Below are 12,241 nucleotides of genomic sequence, written 5' to 3'. Positions count from 1 at the left end.
GCCTCAGTGGGAGCCTAAAGTGCTATACAAACAGGTCTTTTCACAACCTCCATGTTCTCCCCCTGCCATTCATCCCTCACTCTCAGTTATTTAGGGGGTTCCTATAAAATGGTGTGCTCTAGCCTTTTAGGGCATCTTACATTTTCACTTATTCTGTCAAAGATTTTAACACATTTTGTGTCAAATAAAGTATCCATGACTTAGACTAGACACATATCCATTTATTTTTATTACAAATGACTGAAAACTAAAAAAAAATAATAAAAAGGCATGTTGGATTATTTAGGATGCAAAGAGATTACTCTAATAAGTATCAAATATTTGGCACTGGTGTCCTGAAAGATAGGAGTCATTCCCACCAACTGATACATGAGCTTGTCTGACATCAGCACAGCTTGCAAATTAGGTCATTAATGATTTCATTTGGGGTGAGGAGGAGCAAGGACACAGGGACAATTTCTAAGAGTCTAGCACAAAGATTAAGAAAAATAACAAGATCCAAAGACAAGTGGCTGAAGTAGCAGTTCCTGATTATATTTGTTCCAGATTCTCAAGCAAGAAACAGTAAATGGTTTGAGATATGTGACATTAAAGTTATTGCAACAGCTCTGCCTGTTTGTATTATTTATAACTATTCCATGAGTTAGATATCAACAGTCCACCTTACATATGAGGGAACTAAGGTCCAAAGAAGATAAGTAACTGGATATAAGGTTACAAAGCCAATACCAGTGGGGCCAAAATTTGAAGTATGATCTGTCAGCTTCTAAATCCTGTGTTGGTTCTCTTCCAAAGTTATCCTTAACTTAATACCAACGTTTATATTTATTTATCTTTGCTTAACCTCACTCCTAACTCATGCTATTTTTTTAATCCTAGAACCAGAGAAACTGAATGGTCTTCCCAGAGAACCTAACCCTATCTATGACTGCATAGGCAAAGAAAGAACAATTATATAACCTTTATTATTGTCAGAAATCATTCCAGAGTCCCCAAAATGGTATTCTTTTCTGCAGTATAATACAGAATTATTACAGACAACATGCTTTAAATCATGTTTTAATAATCAATAAAACAAAAAGTAGCACCCTTCTTTTCATTTCATAATCAATAAACGGGGTCCCATGCTGCACCAACATTCATCATATTCTCACCAAAATATCTTATAGTGGAATTTCCAATGGCATTTCACTTTCAACAGAGATCAAACACACTTGGTGCATAAACAAATATAATAATAGGGGGAAAATGGATTTGAAGATTTGTCCCCCTTTTCCTCAGACATTATTAGAGGGATCTAAAAATTGACATAAATTGTATATAAATGATTTTTTTAGTCTGTGGTATTATTTATTGGAAATAGGAAAGTTTATCATAACTCTTGCTCAGACTCAGAATATCAGTGCTGGAAATATCTTTAAGCATCCTCAATTCTAATTACTTTCCTCCACCACTCTATAGACAAGAAATAGAGGCTCAATGAAGTAATGTAAATTCATACAGTAACTTGGCTTTTAAAGGATAGAAACAACTAGAAATCAAGTTCAATGCATTATCAAGGGACCACATACTTCACTAGCCATGTACTATACTAATACCAACCACATTTTCCATACTAAAATCTAGAAAATTACCTAGCCTAAAATTTCTAAGTCATCTCAGGGATACCTTAATGACAATACACCCCATTTGTTTTGAATGACGTTTTACAAAATAGCATATATCTGCAAATTGTGGGAACCATATGAAGGGCTGGATACTTTGGATAGAAAAGCCTAGGGCTAGGAATTGACATTGTAGGCTGAGGGACCATATGTTCTGATTTGCCAGGCACAGTCCCAGTTTATACTGTTTTCCCCGTGCAATTATTAATAGTGTCCTTTTCACTATCAAGGATTTCTTAGTTTGGACAACAAAGTTTATGATCACACAAATTTTAGAGTAAATAAATATTGCCTCTAGTTTTTATCATGAGAGCCTATAATTCCTTGTATAGGTATGTAATATCTTCACTAAAGGAAAATACTATTATAAAGTAGAGCCTAACCATTAGTTTCAATTTAATATGAAGTAATTTATCAAATTCATTTCATCTGATACCTAAAATATAATTGATTTGTTAAGGGAGTGAGATGTCAGTGGAAAAGACGTTGGATCACTAGGCAAAAAAAAAAAAAAAAATTGGAAAAAGGAATAAAAAGTGAAAAGGAGGAAAACATTTGCCTATCTTCCAATATGGCTGATCAAAAGTCTGGATTTTAGGTATATTAGTATTTTGCATTTCTAGTGAGTAAAGGACCAAGTTACATGAAGTAAAAAGATTTAGCCTTGAAGGTTAGAAGAGAATGGTCTGTAGAAAGGTCATCTGAGCTGCTATAAATGCAAAATCATGGACTTTTACTTGAATTTACAGATGTGTGTGTGTGTGTGTGTGTGCACGTACTTTGTAGTTGTGTGAAAAAATGCTCACTTGATATGGCTTCCGTGAAGAGGAGAAGCCAAGTTGACTTATCAGAGAGTTTTATAATTCAATGATCAAAAAAAGAAGTTAAGGGATTATATAGTGATTTAATTAAATTAATGTAAGTCTATATTAGCTGTTTGAGTATAGTTTACAGGGAAAAATGTCAATGGAGCTTATAAATTTAAAGTATCTTAATGACAGAGAACAAAATGGGGGTTGATGGAGGGAGGTGGAGGGGTGACTGGCTAAATGGGTGATGGGTGGTAAGGAGGGCACTTGTTATGATGAGCACTGTAAGTGATTTCCTACTCTTGAAACCAAGATTACACTTTATGTTAACTAACTTGAATTTAAATAAAAACTTGAAATAAAAAAGAGAAAAAAAAGTGTTTTCAAAAAAAAAGTATCTTGTATTCACTTCTTCCTGTCCTAATAAAGACTATTATTTTTTTTTGTCATTTGAATTTACAAGAAACAAGCTTGTTATCATTTTAATGTACTTCATATTATGCCTGTATAAGAAAAGAATCCATCAATGACACTTTATCAAGAATGTTTCTATGAATTTGCTTGATCAGTATCTCGCTAGGATTTTGTTTTGTAGAATCCATCAAGACAAAACATTTTTCTAACATCCAGGGTTGGAAAGAAACTGCCATTCTGTTCAGGGAAACTTTTCTCACTTCATAATCCTGCTAGTCTATGCCATGAACCCCGATTTCATAGCACAAAGTTCAGTTATTTTTTCTCCTTGTAATTAAATAAACAAAGGAATTCTATGTATCACAGAATCCAAGCTATATCACTGTATCATTACAGAGTGATTGGCATAAATTCTATTCCAATGTTATGATGTAACTACTTCTCTTTCTTTTCTTCTGCCAGGAAAATGATAATAATGTGCCTAGAAGGGTTTTTACATGTTCATTTTTCTTGAAGAATAAATATGCATGAATAGAAATGAAATCTAAGTTTTATGTAATAGTTGTTTGAATGGATGAGAATTCAGCACTCCCTCCGCACTTGTTTTTAAATTTTTTGTTTTTATTTATATATTTTTATTTTTTTATTTTTTTTATTATATGAAATTTATTGTCAAATTAGTTTCCATACAACACCCAGTGCTCATCCCAAAAGGTGCCCTCTTCAATGCCCATCACCTACCCTCCCCTCCCTCCCACCCCCCATCAACCCTCAGTTTGTTCTCAGTTTTTAAGAGTCTCTTATGCTTTGGCTCTCTCTCCCACTCTAAATTTTTTAATGTTTATTTATTTTTGGGAGAGAGACAGAGCACGAGCTGGGAGGAGCAGAAAGAGAAGGAGACACAGAATCCGAAGCAGGCTCAGGCTCTGAGCTGTCAGCACAGAACCTGATGTGAGGCTCAAATCCACAAACCATAAGACTGTGACCTGAGCTGAAGTTGGATGCTCAACCGACTGAGACACGCAGGTGCCCCTGAACTCTCCCCTTTTTAATAATTCCATCTAATGTTTTTTTTTTCCAATGCTTTACATGACTATTATTTCCAGTGATTTTTGTTTCTTTAGCATAGGCTAAACATAGAGTTCACTTTATGTAAAACTGATTACAAGTGTTCCTGTTTTAAAGCCATGTTTTCGGGGAGAAATCTGTAAATGACATCAGGGCACAACTGGGGAAAATGGAGATGCCTAAATTAATGGATCATAATCTCCATAATTCCTCTCAATTATGTTTATTTCTTTGTTAATAAAGCCTTTCAGAAATTCTTATTTAAGGCCATTTGTCAGGTTTTTATTTTAGGGTAAGAAGATGGCTATGGAAAATGAATTAATAGCTCACTACCTTAGACTTTCAGCAGAGCATTGATTTCACTGATATGTTACTTGAATTTCAGGGTTTCTTTTCTTTTATTAAATCTAACAGAAGGCATAAATAAAATTACCCAGACACCTCTATATCATGCACACATCGCTTAGCCACAGGAATGGGCTAGACATTGATTAAACATTACTAAAATTATTGCTTATAAATAATTAATTCAAAACTAACTCTGGTGGTAAGACTCAGAGACAAATGAAGAAGATTTGATCTACCAATAAAAAAAAATTCAACTTAGTTGACTCTTTTATTTTTTTTTTTAATTTTTTTTTTTAACATTTATTTTTGGGACAGAGAGAGACAGAGCATGAACGGGGGAGGGGCAGAGAGAGAGGGAGACACAGAATCGGAAGCAGGCTCCAGGCTCTGAGCCATCAGCCCAGAGCCCGACGCGGGGCTCAAACTCACGGACCGTGAGATCGCGACCTGAGCTGAAGTCGGGTGCTCGACCGACTGAGCCACCCAGGCACCCCCTTAGTTGACTCTTAATATCAGCTTTTTCTCCCTTTAATCATATGTTAGAGTAGCAAACAATGTAGCTGGAACAAGTTTGACACAAAGACCATACTGACTCTCTGGTAAAAGTAAATATGCAAAACAATATAAATAACAATACTGTTATAATTTTGGCTTATAACTTCACACTTTGTTTTCTACAAGATTTAAAAGACAAATTCATAAGAAATAACTAGACATCTGTGTTAATGGATACACACTATACATATAAGGGTGGTAAAACCATAAAGTAGTAGAATGTTTGCATGTGATTGAGGTTGGTATATGGAAAAGGTTTGGAGATAGATGATGGTGACAATTGCAAAACAATGTGAAGATGTCCACTAACACATATCTATACACTTAAAATGGTTAAAATAGTAAATTTTATATTATGTACATTGCATTACAATAGATAGTGCATTTGGATCTAGCTAATTTCTTTTTTCCCTAGTTTTATTGGGATATAACCAACATATAGCATTTTGTAAGTTTAAGATACACAGCATAGTGACTTCACTTACAAATATTGTGAAATGATTAATACAGTAAGTTCATATCCATCATCTCATATTGATACAAAAAAAAAAAAAGAAAAAATGTGTTTTTTTTATCCTTGGATGAGAACTCTTAATGTCTACTTTCTTAACAACTTTCAAATAGAGCATACAGTAGTGTTAACTATAGTCATCATACTGTGCATTACATATCCAGTACTTACTTATCTTCTAACGAGAAGTCTGTACCTTTTGATCACATTCATCCAACTCCCCCACCCCCTACCCCTGCCTCGGGCAACCACAAATCTGATCAAGCTAATTTCTGATAATATGGTTTCATTAAAAATAAAACATGCCATTTCACAACCTAGTATCACATCTAAATTGTCTCAATAACACATCAGCCAAACACTCACACTGTTTGGAAACTAGAAGTGCTGGAAGCAAATGAGCCATTGCACAGCCCACCAGAGGAAATGCCTGGAAAAGTGATGGAGCTGTCACGCTTGCTGCATAGGTGAAAAACCTAGGCCCTCTGTCAAAATCTGACACGATCGCTGCCCTCCTGGATTGTTTCCACGCCTATTGCCCACGTGTCATCCCTAGTTTCAAATGGCTGGGCAAATAATTAGTTTTCCCAACACGGAAATGGAGTGTGCAATCGCTCTCTTGCAACAAACTCCAATCATCACCATCCAACTGTGATTCTACTCTCATAAGATTGGTTTGTAACCAATGAAACAAGACAAAATTGATAGATTGCTTTGCATTAATTAGCTAAAGGGAAAGTAGAAGTTCAGCAAAATTGGTAAGTTGGATTTTAAGTTGAATGAGATTGCTAGGCTTCCATACATTTAATAACAGACATTATTAAATACTTTAAAACATTTCCTAGGTAAAGGTGAATTTTAGGTCCCTTCAGATCAAATTTTCATTTAGTGTTCTTAATACCTCCTCTAAATCTCCATTTGCCTTTTAGTTTGGAAGTACCCAGAGAATGTTGATGTGGAGTAGCAATACCACAATTAACAGCCATTATGGAAATGTTATTTAAAACCACAATGGGATACCACAACACACCCAACATAATGGATAAAATAAAAATCCCTGATAATTACCAAGCATGGTAAGGATACAGACCAACCAGAATGCATATACCTTGCTGGTGGGCATATAAATTAGTATGCCAGTTTGGAAAATTAGTAGTTATTGACTAAAAATGAACACAAAAGTCCCATATAAGTAATTGTACATCCAATAGAAATGTGCACTTGCATGTCCCAAAAGGCACGTAGAAGACCGGAAGCACTAAAGACTGGCCATGATGGAATAGCAGATAGCACTGAAAACTAAATTACTCCTGTACATAGAAATCTCACATAAATAATGTTGAGATCAAGAAGTACACAAAGAACAAACTCTATCAGTCCTTTTTATAAAACTCAAAAAATGTAAAATAATGTACAATATTAGAATTCAGAAAAGTGGTTTCCTTATAGAGGATTGGGATTTAGGATCAGAAAGAAAAGAGCACCTTCAATTTTGTTAGTTATATTTTATTTCCTAATTTGAGTGGTCATTACACGTTTGTGGGCTATGCCATATTTATTGAGTTGTTTACCTATTATTTGTGCACTGCTCTTTTTAAATTTTTTTTTAAATGTTTATTCAGTTTTGAAAGACACAGAGCAAGCAGGGGTGGGGCAAAGGGAGAGGGAGACACAGAATCCGAAGCAGGCTCCAGGACCCGGACTGTCAGCACTGAGCCCGATGCAAGGCTTTAACTTGCGAACTGTGAGATCACGACCTGAGCCGATATCAGACACCCAACCGACTGAGCCACGCAGGTGCACCTTGTGCACTTTTCTTAAGTATATTTCAATAAAACCTTTGATTAACCAATGAGATATGACTATTTTCTATGTCAGAAAATAGAAGAGATTAAGATAGAAAAATTAAAATAACTTATTAATCATTATTTCACTGATGCATTGACTTCAAGTATTTTTCTTTTTTATTGTTTATTTTTTTGAGAGAGAAAGAGAGAGCAGGCACATGAGTGGGGCAGGGGGAGAGAGAGAGAGAGAGAGAAAGAGAAAGAGAGAGAGAGGGAGAGAATCCCAGGTAGGCTCCACCCTATCAGCACAGAGCCTGATAGGGCTCAAAGTCATGAACCGTGAGATCATGACCTGAGCTGAAATCAAGACTTATGACACTTAACCAACTGAGCCACCCAGGCAGCCCTCAAGTCTTTTTTTTTTTTTTTTATAAATGTATGGTCATGCATGGAAAAGTATTCAACATTGACAGTTTCTCTAGGTTAACACAAATTACCAAAATTGTCTAAGGAAAACAAGAAAACCTGAAAAGACTAAGCTTGTATAGTCCAGAAGCATGAAGCACTATATCAAGCAAAGAAACCCACAAGACTATCAGATTCACAATAATCTTTGTCTGCTTACCCCTAGATTTTCCTAACTTTTAAAGAATAGGAAGTTCTGATGCAATATGAAAAAAAAATCTTAGATCTTAGCTAATAAAATCTAGAGTTTTAAAACCCTGCCTATTTCTTTCTTGAACAAGCCTTTTTTTTTTCCTAGTGATTCTTTGATGACTGCTTTTTTTTATTCCTTTTCTCTTTTTCTCATAAATAATTGCCTGCATGTTTGATTTTTCTTTTCCATATTGGTAATTTTTTTTCATCATTTCCTCATTTGTCCTGGTCCTCTGCACTCTAGGAGTGCTTATTCAGTTTGCTTTCCACAAAGCTGATTACATTATTTGTTGCCTCCAAAGGCAGATTTACTTCGTCTGTTACATTTTCTGTTTTTTCTCAGTTTTTTGCATTTCAACTTTTTCAATTTCTATGGCTTCTATTTCTAAGTCAATCAATGCATTTGTAAGGATGACAAAATTTTTTCTAAAATATTTTTTTTTTCTGTATTAACTCATTGTTTTACATTTGTTTTACCTCTGAGGCTTTCCATTTCTTGTGTCACATAATCACTATCCAGCTTTGTTATGGTTGTTATTGCTTGTTTCCTGACTGGAACATGTGATAAAAATCTATTGAAGGGTAGTTTTTTTCAACAAATAAGACCTAAGACTGACCCTTAGCTCTTGGTCCTACTGATAACTTAGTTTTTAGAAGAAAGCATCTACTATACTTCACTGTTGAAATGTAGATTGTGAACAACCTCAGGCCCAAATTCTAAGCAGTAGCAGGCAGTTATATAAAGCACTCCTACTAAAATGTTGATAGACCATCTTCTCTCCCAATTCTTGGTCCTCTGATCCTGATCTAATAAGTATTACACAAACACATGCACACACACAGTACTACTGTCTCTAGTCCCATTATCACTGCATGTATAATGTCTATTGGGACTATCTAACTTTCTCCTTGGATGTAAGGAGTGGGAGGGAGTAAGAGAGATAATCCTCAAATGGATAAAAAGGCACTGACTGAAGAGGAGTGAACAGGTATGACTACCTAACTTTCTCAGTGATACCATTCTTGGATCTGTGAGTCAGGGTGCAGAAAGTGAAGGGCTGGGGTGCCCAGATGGCTCAGTCAGTTAAGCGTCTGACTGTTGATCTTAGCTCAGGTCATGATCTCATGGTTCATGAGTCTGAGCCCCATGTGGGCCTCTGGGCTGATAGTGTGGATCCTGCTTGGGATTCTCTCTTTCTCTCTCTCTCTGCCCCTCCCTTGTTCTCACTCTCTCTCTCCCAAAATAAATAAATAGAAGCTTTAAAAAAAAGTAAGTGAAGGCCATAGAGTCTGTCTATATTATTTAAGGCCATATTTTTATTTGCTCTGCTTTAGATTGTGAATTTCTATTTAGTGATGTGGAAGTCTCTCCAGAAGATAATAATGTATTGGCTGAAAGTCCCAGTTTTGAATGTTGTCATAAATTTCCACCATCTCTACACCCTTATAGCCATTTTAAGCTCCATCAAGCACTGCTAAGTTGGTGGAACTGTAGAAGAACAAATATTTCTGACATCTTAAACTATGATAAAAAAAATCCACCAGCATCATTTGGAGAAAAATTTAATCTTCCTCTAATATTTACTCACAACCAAAGTTATTCTTGAATATCTGTACAATCCTACTTTGACACAGATGGCGCATGTAATAAAATAGCACATGTAAATATTTGGATCCATTTCAGTAGAACTGAGAAAGCCACAAAACCATCTTACAAAGTAAATTTTCATTGCTGACGCAATATGCATCTTACTGTGTACCAAAAGTGCTGCAATTTTCTTTAGTAGTTTTTGAAATGAACAAGTAACATTTATTTTCAGGCCCTTTCAATGTTGTGGTGAGATGAGTTCATTTTCATTTTGTAGCTGGCCAAGAGCCACTTTTATCTCTTAGAGTTATACAAGGTCTCTACGCTGCTTGGGAACTGATAAGGCCCAGTATTCTAAATACAACCTAATTTCTCTTTTCCAACACTAGACAGAATGAAAAAAGAAGAGACAAAAAACATATTTTGAGAAATTCTTTTAACATCACTTATTAAAAATTTTAAGTCTTGATTTCTGATAGGTAAATTTAAAAGAAATCATTCCTATTAACTTCCAATTGTTTTTCCATTTTTTAATGTCAATTATTTCCTATAACTCTGTAAAGATACTTTGTCATTGTCAGTCTTCTTGCACTTGTTTCATTTGAACAATTAGGAATTTGATCTTCTTGTACCTTAGACCATAATACAGGTTTCTGGCTGTATGTTGAGGCTCTATGAAGTAACATGAAAAGGGCTGCATCTGAAAAACGAAGGTCTAGGATTGAACATTAGGTCTGCCTCAGGACTATCAGTGGTGCTGTAAGGCTTGCTGTCTGGTCTACAGGCTAGTGTTAGTCTGCAAATGCTAACCGATCTGCACCACAAGGAGTATGGAAAATAGAGTATGGAGAGAAAGCATTAAAAATTTTTATACCTATTTTATAATTTTATGTCTACAGAATAATGACAATTAATAAAAATGTGGGCTTGGGTATTTTGTGTCTGCCTTTTGATCATTTTATTTCTCTAGTAATTAATGTTTGCAAAAACATTCAGTCTGCAACAGATTCAATGTTTATAGCAGCATTATCTACAATAGCCAAATTAAGGAAACAGACCAAGTGTCCATCAAATGAGGAATTGATAAAGATGTTGTAGATATGCATAGATAGATATAGATACAGATACAGATATAGACATTTAGATACATACATTTAGACAGATATATAGATAGATATACAGAATATTACTCAACCATAAAGAAGAATGAAATCTTGCCGTTTGGAATGATGTGGATAGAGCTAGAGAGTCTTATGCTAAGGAAAATAAGTAAGTCAGGGAAGAACAAATACCATATAATTTCATTCATATGTAAAATTTAAGACACAAAACAAACAAACAAAGGGAAAAAAGAGAGATAGGCCAACTAAGAAACATACTCTTAAATATAGACAACAAACTGATGGTTATTAGAGGGTGGAGGCATGGATGAGATAGGTGATGAGGATTAAGGAGTGTACTTATGATGAACACTGGGTATTGTATGGAATCACAGTATTGTACACCCGAAACTAAAATTACACTGTATGTTGGCTCACTGGAATTTAAATAACAACTAAAACAACAACAACAACAAAACTGACCCTTAACCATAGAGTTTGAGAAACACTGAGCTTGTAAGACATCCAGTGAGCCAGTTAATCTTGTGGGAGGGATCTCAATTCTTCCATCTTTAAAATATATATAGTGACCCCTACTTTGTCTTCCATACAAGGTGTGCCAGTAATAAACAATTTTACTTACTCATAAATTATTTGTAAGCTATAATGTCTCTTATAAATATACAGCTATTATATTGTAAGCACTAAGCATTTGGGAGTAGCATGGCAACTCAGCTAAAAGAAGCTTGGCATTTGTTAGATAGCCAATAAATGTTTGCTGACTTTATGAATGAATACAAGTACAGAAACTCTGGCATTAGACAGGACTGCACGCAAACAACTATCAGAGTAGTATGTGATTTAAAGACAAGTCACATAATTTTTAATAGTACAATTTCTTCATCTGTAAAATCAGAGTAATAATAGCTTCTACCCTTAAGCATTGTTGTGAGTATTCAATGAAACAATGCAGTAAAGTGGTTAACATTTAGTACTTGGAACATGGAAAATATTCAATAAATATTAATCTTATATCTTTAAGCTCTTTTTTCTAGGCTAAGGAAACAAATCAATTGTTTACATGCAATTTCTTATGTAGTTCTTAGGAAAACATAAGATAACTGCCATAATCTCCATTTTCAAACAAGGAAAATAAGACTCAAAGAAGTAAGCAACTGCCACAAAGTCATGAAACTACTATAATACCATGTCTGTCTATAACAAAATGTGTGCCTATTCCTGCAGAATACCATCTCCCTAAGGTCTTTGAAGTAAATAAAGAGAATGAATGTCACAGTCTCCTTTTAGATGCATTCTTATTTTTGCTTGTGAACTATGTGGGATTTTTACATGAAAAACAATATTGGCAGATATAATGACACAAAGTAAAAGATACCCAGGCATCACTTTTGCCACTTACCAGGCTGATTTGTTGGGCTCCTCATGCTGACAGTGGCCGCTCTCCATGTTCTTCTCTGACCTGCTTCGCATGACTCTATTTCTAGGTTATCAAAAAATAAGTAAATAAAACATGTTAAAAAATGATACTTGATTCTAGAAGGATCTTCATATATTAATGACCACAACAATAACAATTCAAATTTGCATAGCACCTGTTTTATAAAGCTTTTAAAGAACCACAATAGGGATTAATCCACTTCACATATTTGGGGTCTTGCATCTTGAAAGGAAGTACATTGTCATCTTTATCTTGGAATTCTCAGAACGTGAGGAAGTATC

General features: G+C 34.9%; 1 non-coding gene across 1 annotated transcript in view; it reads right to left on the bottom strand.

Annotated features, from left to right (window-relative positions):
- LOC106977833 (uncharacterized) overlaps window positions 1-12,006 on the bottom strand; it is a 228,850-nt gene extending 216,844 nt beyond the window's left edge. The window contains exon 1 of the transcript XR_003413933.2: window positions 11,922-12,006. This is a non-coding gene — a transcript (uncharacterized LOC106977833). The remainder of the gene's footprint in view (window positions 1-11,921) is intronic.
- Between the last annotated feature and the right edge of the window lie 235 nt (window positions 12,007-12,241).

This window comes from Acinonyx jubatus, chromosome D4 (genome assembly GCF_027475565.1).
Source record: "Acinonyx jubatus isolate Ajub_Pintada_27869175 chromosome D4, VMU_Ajub_asm_v1.0, whole genome shotgun sequence".
Classification (NCBI taxonomy): Eukaryota; Metazoa; Chordata; class Mammalia; order Carnivora; family Felidae; genus Acinonyx; species Acinonyx jubatus.
Note: the sequence above shows the minus strand (reverse complement) of the source record. Positions and strands in the feature narration are given on the sequence as shown.